This window comes from Cetorhinus maximus, chromosome 21 (genome assembly GCF_964194155.1).
Source record: "Cetorhinus maximus chromosome 21, sCetMax3.hap1.1, whole genome shotgun sequence".
In the NCBI taxonomy this organism is placed as follows: domain Eukaryota; kingdom Metazoa; phylum Chordata; class Chondrichthyes; order Lamniformes; family Cetorhinidae; genus Cetorhinus; species Cetorhinus maximus.
In genome coordinates this window covers 16474463-16482337 of record NC_135899.1, presented here as the reverse complement: position 1 = coordinate 16482337, position 7875 = coordinate 16474463, and positions in this window count along the sequence as shown.

Below are 7875 nucleotides of genomic sequence, written 5' to 3'. Positions count from 1 at the left end.
GTAAATGGTCCTGAAGTTTAGTCTGGTACTTCAGCCATCACTACCGTGGATAGGGACCTGAGATGGGCAGTGGGAATGCCAGCCTGCTTCAGGTGGGAAGCAATGCAAAATCATGAAATCAAAACGCACAGACTGTGGTCAATCAGCCCCCTCTGTCTGGAGAGACACCTTGATAGAGCTATTCAACTGGTCCCAGTCCAGTTCTTTTTCCCCCACAGCCAATCCCTTTTTGAGAGTTACTTTAGGATATTGTTTCCACCACACTGGCAGGCCTTGCATTCCAGATAATATCTGGATGCGGGAAAATCTGTCATCTCACGCTGGAATTTTTTGAAACAATACCTTACATCTGTATCCTTTGGTTGCTGAACCCTCTGCCACTGGAAACAGTTTCTCCATATTTACTAAAAACCTTTCATGATTTTGAACTTCTCTATTAAATTTTCTATTAAACTTCCCTGCAGAGGCACTGGCCATAATCTTCCAATCCCCTTAGGTACAGGAAAGGAGCCAGAGGACTGGAGTTATGTAAATGTTTCATCCTTGTTCAGAAGTGGTGTAAGAATAAATCCAGCAGCTCCAGGTAAGACAGTTTAACCCCTGTGCTGGGAAAGTTTTTAGAAGTGATAACCTTGGACACAGTTAAAAAACAGGTAGACAATTGTGTGGAGTACTTAAGGAAAGCCATTTCAAAAGAAATGTGTCCAACCAACTTGATTAAGTTTTCTAATGTGGTAACAGGTAGGATTGATAGGGTAATATTGCTAATGTGGTATTTCTAGAATTCCAAAAAGGCATTTGACAAAAGTCACATCATAGGCTAACACGAAAATTTGAAGCCCATGGGATAAAAGGGACAGTGACAGTATGAATATGAATTTGCCTCAGCAGCAGAAACAGGTATGGTGAATGGTTATTTTTCAGACTGGAGTAGTTTTACAGTGTTGTTCCCAAGAGGTCGGTGTTATGACAAGGCAGATGATGTGTGCTGGGCGGACCACATCCACACGGGAAATTTGGTCGATCTATCACAATGGTTTTACAATTTGTATTTATTACGAGAAGTTGTGTGCACTAAATTCAGAAATAATGTGTCCACTAAGACTTTAGAAATCTTAACAACTAAATTAGAGTATTTATTAACAAAATAAAAGATTTCAAACACATAAATCAGACTACAAATTACTTACTCCTATACCAACTCCTAACATTCCTAATATTAACCTGATTCCCAGCTACAGAAAACCCTTTAAGGCAACAGAACAAAATAGATTTTAGAATTTTTAAAAAAGCAGCAAGTTAACACAGTACCCATTTGACTGTGAAATTCTAAATAGCCTACCCAACTTCAGTCACTTTACTTAGCAGACTTATGCACAAATGGCTGGGGGCTTCTTGAAGACAGGAATGTGAGTGGTGAGTAGGATGTTAGGAGTCCTCAAGGCAATTTAGACGAGTTGAGTGAGTAGGAAAATACATGTCAGATGTAGTATAATGTGGATAAGTGTGAAGTTATCCTCTTCCCTACGAAAAACAGAATGACAGAATATTATTTAAATGGTGTCAGATTGGGAAATGTTGATGTACGAAGGGACCTCGGTGTCCTTGCATACCAATCACTGAAAGCAAACATGTACGTGCAACAAGCAGTTGCAGGAGGAATTGAGTACAGGGGTAAGTATGTCTTCCTGCATTGATACAGGGCCTTGGTGAGACCACACCTGGTGTATTGTGTGCAGATTTGATCTCCTGAGCGGAGAAAGAAAACTTGCCATACAGGCAGTGCAGTGAAGGTTCACCAGACTGATTCCTGGGAATACCGTATGAAAAGACATTGGGTCGATTAGGCCTGTATTCACACGAGTTTAGAAGAATGAGAGGGGATCTCATTGAAACATGTAAAATTCTGACAGGGCTGGACAGACTGGATACAGGGATGATGTTTCGTCTGGCTGTGGGGTCTAGAACAAGGGGTCTCAATCTTGGTATACAGGGTAGGCCATCCAGTAATGAAATGAGGAGAATCCTCTTCACTCATAGGGTGGTGAATTCTCTATCACAGAAGGCTGTGAACATTTATAAAACACTGGTTTAACTGATATTAGAGTCGTTTATCCAATTCTGGGGACGGCACTTTAGGAATCATGTGAAGGCTTTGAAGAGATTGGTTCCGGGAATGAGGGATTTCAGTTACAAGGATAGTTTGGAGAAGGTAGGGCTATTCTCCTTTGGAAAGAGAAAGTGGAGAGTTGCTTTGTTGGAGGTCTTCAAAATCATGAAAAAGCACAGAGAGTGAAAAACTGTCCATAACCAGAGGTGACAGACAAAAGGGACATGAGGAAAAACTTATTTAACAGTGAGTGTTTCTGATCTGAAATGAACTGTCTGAGAGTTTGGTGGAGACAGGTTCAATCAGGACTTTCAAAATGGAATTGGATCATTGTCTGAAGAGGAATAATTTTCAGGACTATGGGGTGAAGGCAGGGTTGTGACGCTCGGTGAATTGATTTTGGAGAGAGCCAGCACGGACACGACGGGCCGAATGCCCTCTTTCTCAGCTGTAACCAGTTGATAATTCTGTGATTTTCCTGATTTTGTTTCAGTCATGTACCTGAACTCCATTAACTCACCTTAGCTCCAGTTCACTGAATCCTACCTCAATCCAATCTAGAATCCAGAAGGAATACCAATAGCTTTCACCTGTTCCTGTCAGGATAAACCGGACCTGGCATTGTGTCCATTATCACATTGATACTTACACCACAGCACCTATGGTTACTGCTCCAAGGGCTTCTGCTGCATTCATTCCTGGCCTCATAAACCACTTACCATCATCAGGTCAAAATGTGCATTGCCTTCCGTGACTTCCCTCATGCATTGAGTCATGAAGCAGCCATGCATTAGATTTATCAAACTAGATTTGGAACCGTTTTGGTATCCACTTGTTTGCTTGAATGAGACATTAACATAACCCTTCCTGCTTTCCCATTCCCTCCTCATCTCTACATGGAGTAAAGCCCACCTTCATATTCTGATCTGACTGTGCGCATTTAATGGTGTAACTTTGCATTGCCTTCAGGATGACCATCTTTAATCTCCTATGTGTCTTTGAGATCCTGGGGCATATCACACCATCCTCCTGTCTATTCAATTATCTCTGAATTCGTTTTTGTATATTTTATGCTTTTGCAGAAAGGGCACTGGAAATATGGAACTTGTCCCTTCAAAATACTAGGTGCTGGAATCACAAATTTCCAAATGTTAAAGACTGGAATGGATGGGTTTATGTTGATTGAGGGCAACATGGGATACGGAGCAAAGGCAGGTAAATGCAGTTCAGGTATACATCAGCCATGATCTAACCGAATGGTGGAACTGGCTCGAAGGGCTGAATGTCCATGGCTGCATTCAATCATGTTTATAATATCCTTACAATGCTCGAGTTCCCTAGACAGTGGTCTTGTGTTTGAGAATTGTTAATTCTGAATGTATTTAGCATTCATGTTTATACAGCTGAGTGTAGCTAATACCATATCTTGGTCCGTAGTTTACCCTTGTTAATGTTACCTGGTCCTTGTAAATCACTCAGCTGCTCTGTGGATTTCATTCTTTAGTCAGTGTCATATGGGATCACATTTTCTCCTGGCCTTCTCTCTTCTTTCCAGCGTAAATTCTTCTTGTAGCTACTTCAACATCCCTGACCAATTCCATTGCTTTTATTTGGTCATCTCTCCTTTTGTCACAAGAACAACATCAGAATGGTTATGTTGCTGGACTAGTAATCCAGAGACCTGAAATAATGATCGGGAGACATGAGTTCAAATCTTCATGACGGCAGCTGCAGAATTTAAATTCAATTAACTGAAAACAAATCTGAAATAAAAAGCTAGGATCAAAAGCAGTGACCAGGAAACAACGGGATTGTCGTAAAACACATCAGGGTCACCAATTTTTCTGATGGAAGGAAATCTGCTGTCTTTACCTGCTCTACCATATTTGTGACTTCAGACCCACAGAATTGTGATTGACTCTTGGCTGCCCTCTCAAATCTATTAGCATGCCACTGAGTTATATTCAAGAAGGTGGTTCACCATCACCTCCTCAAGGGCAATAAGGGATGAGCAATAAAAACTGGCCTTGTCAGCACCACTCGCATCCCATGAATAAATGAATTATAAGAGCAGATATATTTTTCAAAGTGCCGTTATTTTCACAAATGGTATTCCATATAATCAATTTTCTTTACGGAAATTCCACTTTGAACAGAACACGATATATTACAAAAGAAATTGTCATGCTTCTCTAAGTCATCATTGTATGTAGGGGAATGGTTTCCTTGCTCGAGAATCAGCTTGGATATTACCGGTAAAAATGGCCTCTTTTGTGCTGTACCGATTGTATGGTTGTGGAAAATATAGAAACAAATAAAATCGGACCCCTGTCCAGCCCTGTCAGAATGTTATATGCTTCAATGAGATCCCCTCTCATTCTTCTAAACTCCAGTGGGTCAACTATGTCTGTATTCAATCTCTCCTCGTCCCACAATCCTGCCATCCCAGGAATCAGTCTGGTGAACTTTCACGACACTCCCTCTGTGGCAAGTAAATCTTTTCTTCGGTAAGGAGACCAAAACTGCACACACTACTCAAGGTGTGGTCTCACCAATGCCATGTACAGCTGCAGTAAGACATCCTTGCTCCTGTACTCAAATCCTCTTGCAATGAAGGCCAACATACCATTTGCCTTCCTAACTGCTTTACGCACTTGCATGCTTGCTTTCAATGATTGGCATACCAGGACACCTAGGTCCCTTTCTACATCAAAGTTTCCCAATCTATCACTATTTAAATAATACTCTGTCATTCTATTTTTCCTACCGAAGTGAAACCTTCACATTTATCCACAGTATACTTCACCTGTCATGTATTTTCCCATTCACTCAACTTGCCTAAATCATCTTGAAGTCTCTTTACATCCTCCTCACTACACACATAAAACTTGCAAAAAACAAAATCATTCTTGCAGAGGAGGTTTCAGAGGGTTTAGGTGAAATGATGTCCCTGACAACTTGTAGTGATTTTATAGTAAACATTTATTTATAAAAAACAAAAGAAACACAATTACACTTAAAGACAAGAATAGCCTCATACAGTGATTAGTAATTTACTACAATTCAAAAAGATTTTAACGAGCCTCAGCGCTAACTGTCCCCTTTCCTGTTCAGCATCTATCCTTATATATTTTAAATTCCATAGAATTTTTCAGTAATTTCTTTACCACACAGTGCCTTTTTATCTTGGGTTGTCTTCTGAGGTAACTGGGTCTCCAGGCCTGGCCTTGTTCATTCTGTCTCTGGGAGATCGGACCAGCTATCCTGCTGTCTTCTGGGAGACCTAAACAGCTACCGCCTCACATAGGATTCAGTATTTTCTTAAATATGTTTCTTTCATTTGAGCTCTCTCTCGTCTCAACCAGCCTGTTTAGAAATACCTTTTTTACAGACTTGATTAGACTCTTCTTTGCTCTAGCATTTTTAAACAAATAAACTTAGCCTATCTTTAACTAATTTTCTTACAGCCTTTTTCAGCCTGCATACATCCTCCTTTAATGGAAAACAACTCAATTCAAAACTACTCCTGTTATTGCTTTATGTAAAATTCTGATTAGCGTTCCTCTTGATTCCGTAACATATCAAAACCACTTCTTACTGTTTGTTTCAGACTCTTGAGGTCAGTCTGACTCTTACTCCAATTACCATATTTACAGCCCCCAACAGCCTGTCTTCCAGTACATAAGAAATATGACAGTGATGTTGCCAGGTGAAATATATTATAGTTTCTTGTTTTCTTGACAAATGGAATCATAGGACAGGCTCAAGGGGTTGAATGGACTACGTGTGTTTTTATGTCTGAGCGTTGTTGCAGTTTTTTTCTGTCTCCTTATTCATGTTTTCCCTGTTGTAAGTTCATCCTCTATTATCTTAAATATTTGGTTTCCACCAGAACTTGCTTCTGTTCCCTACTGAACCTGAAGCTGTTGGTAAAAATCCCTGCCACAACTCCACAGTGATCCACGCTCAATATTGAGTACCAACCCATCCACTTCACTAAACTTTGAATTAATCCAGTATTATTCACTTGTCTTTTGTAATTTTCTTTACACGCATTTCCTTCCATAAGTTCATGACTGCTCCTCTCCAAGGCCCAAACCTTTTTGTTCATATTTTTGCAGCTGAGATCAACGATTTGCTCAGCGTTTTATTATTAACTCCCGTGCTCTTTCATGCTGTAGTTTGTGCCTTGTTTAGTCTGTGTGTGCTGTCGTCAGGCTGTGGTGTGTCAACGCTTGTGTTTTCTCTTTAGGAGAGTATGTCTGAGGAGCAAAGATGTAATACGGCCTCCAAAAATAACTGAGCAACATTATAAAATGGGAAACAAAAACAAAAATACTTGGAAAAACTCGGCAGGTCTGGCAACATCTGCGGATAGGAGCACAGTTAACGTTTCAAGTCCGAATGACCCTTCAACAGAACTAAGTAAAAATAGAAGAGAGGTGAAATATAATCTGGTTTGGGGCGGGGGGGGGGGGGGAATATAATCTGGTTTGGGGTGGGGGGCGGGGGTGGGGGGGGTGGGGGAGGGGGTTGCAAGAAGAGCTGGATAGAGGGCCAGTGAAAGGTGGAGATAACCAAAAGATGTCACAGACAAAAGGAAAGAGGTGTTGAAGGTTGTGATATTATCTAAAGGAATGTGCTAATTAAGGGTAGAAAGCAGGACGAGCAAGGTACAGATAGCCCTAGTGGGGTGGGGTGGGGGAAAGGGATCAAAATAGGCTAAAAGGTAGAGATAAAACTATGGATGGAAATACATTTAAAAATAATGGAAATAGGTGGGAAAAGAAAAACCTATATAAATTATTGGAAAAATAGGGGATCGGAAAGGGGGTGGGGATGGAGGAGAGAGTTCTGAACTTCCTTAAACTCCTCTCACTTCCTCCAAATAAAAGGTGTGGCATACATACAGACTTGAAACGTTAACTGTGTTCCTCTCTGCAGATGCTGTCAGACCTGCTGAGTTTTTCCAGGTATTTTTATTTTTGTTTTGGATTTCTAGCATCCACAGTTTTTTGCTTTTATTTCAGCCATTAGTTGGCCAACACATCCACCCTTGTAACGCACTGCCTTCCCACGCCAACTGGAAAGCAAAAAGGCTCATAACGCCAATTGGAAAAATTACCCAATCAGCTGATGCTTCACTGTCACCCAAACAGACCTTTTCTCCCAATTTTCAATTTTTTATATCTGGTAAAGAGAAATGTTCAAAGAAAATAGGAATTTTTTTTAAGGCCCCAATGATTTTGCTCCAGGTCACACACAGCAGTGTCCTGGAGATTGATTGTCAATTTTGGCGATGGCGTAGTGGTATATTCGCTTGACTAGTAATCCAGAGACCCAGAGTTAATGCTCTGGGGACCCAGGTTCAAATCCCAGGATGGCAGATAGTGGAATAGCTTGAATTCAATAAAAATCTGGAATTAAAAAGTCTAATGATGACCACGAAACCATTGTTGTAAAAACCCATCTGGTTCATTAATTCCCTTCAGGGAAGGAAAGCTGGTCTGGCCAACATGTGACTCCACACCCACAGAAATGTGTTTGACTCCTTTAAAATGCATGGGCAGTAATGCTGGCCTAGCCAGCGGCTCCCAAATCCCATGAAGGAATTAAAAGAAAAAACAATTTCCTGGAGACTCCAGGTCAATCCTGTAGGGCTGGCAAAACTATTCCTGAACTGTGAGCACGATCCTTCTTAATGTGTCTAAATCGATGCAACAGACAGTGTTAAAACAGTGAGCAGTGATACATTGTGATGGTCT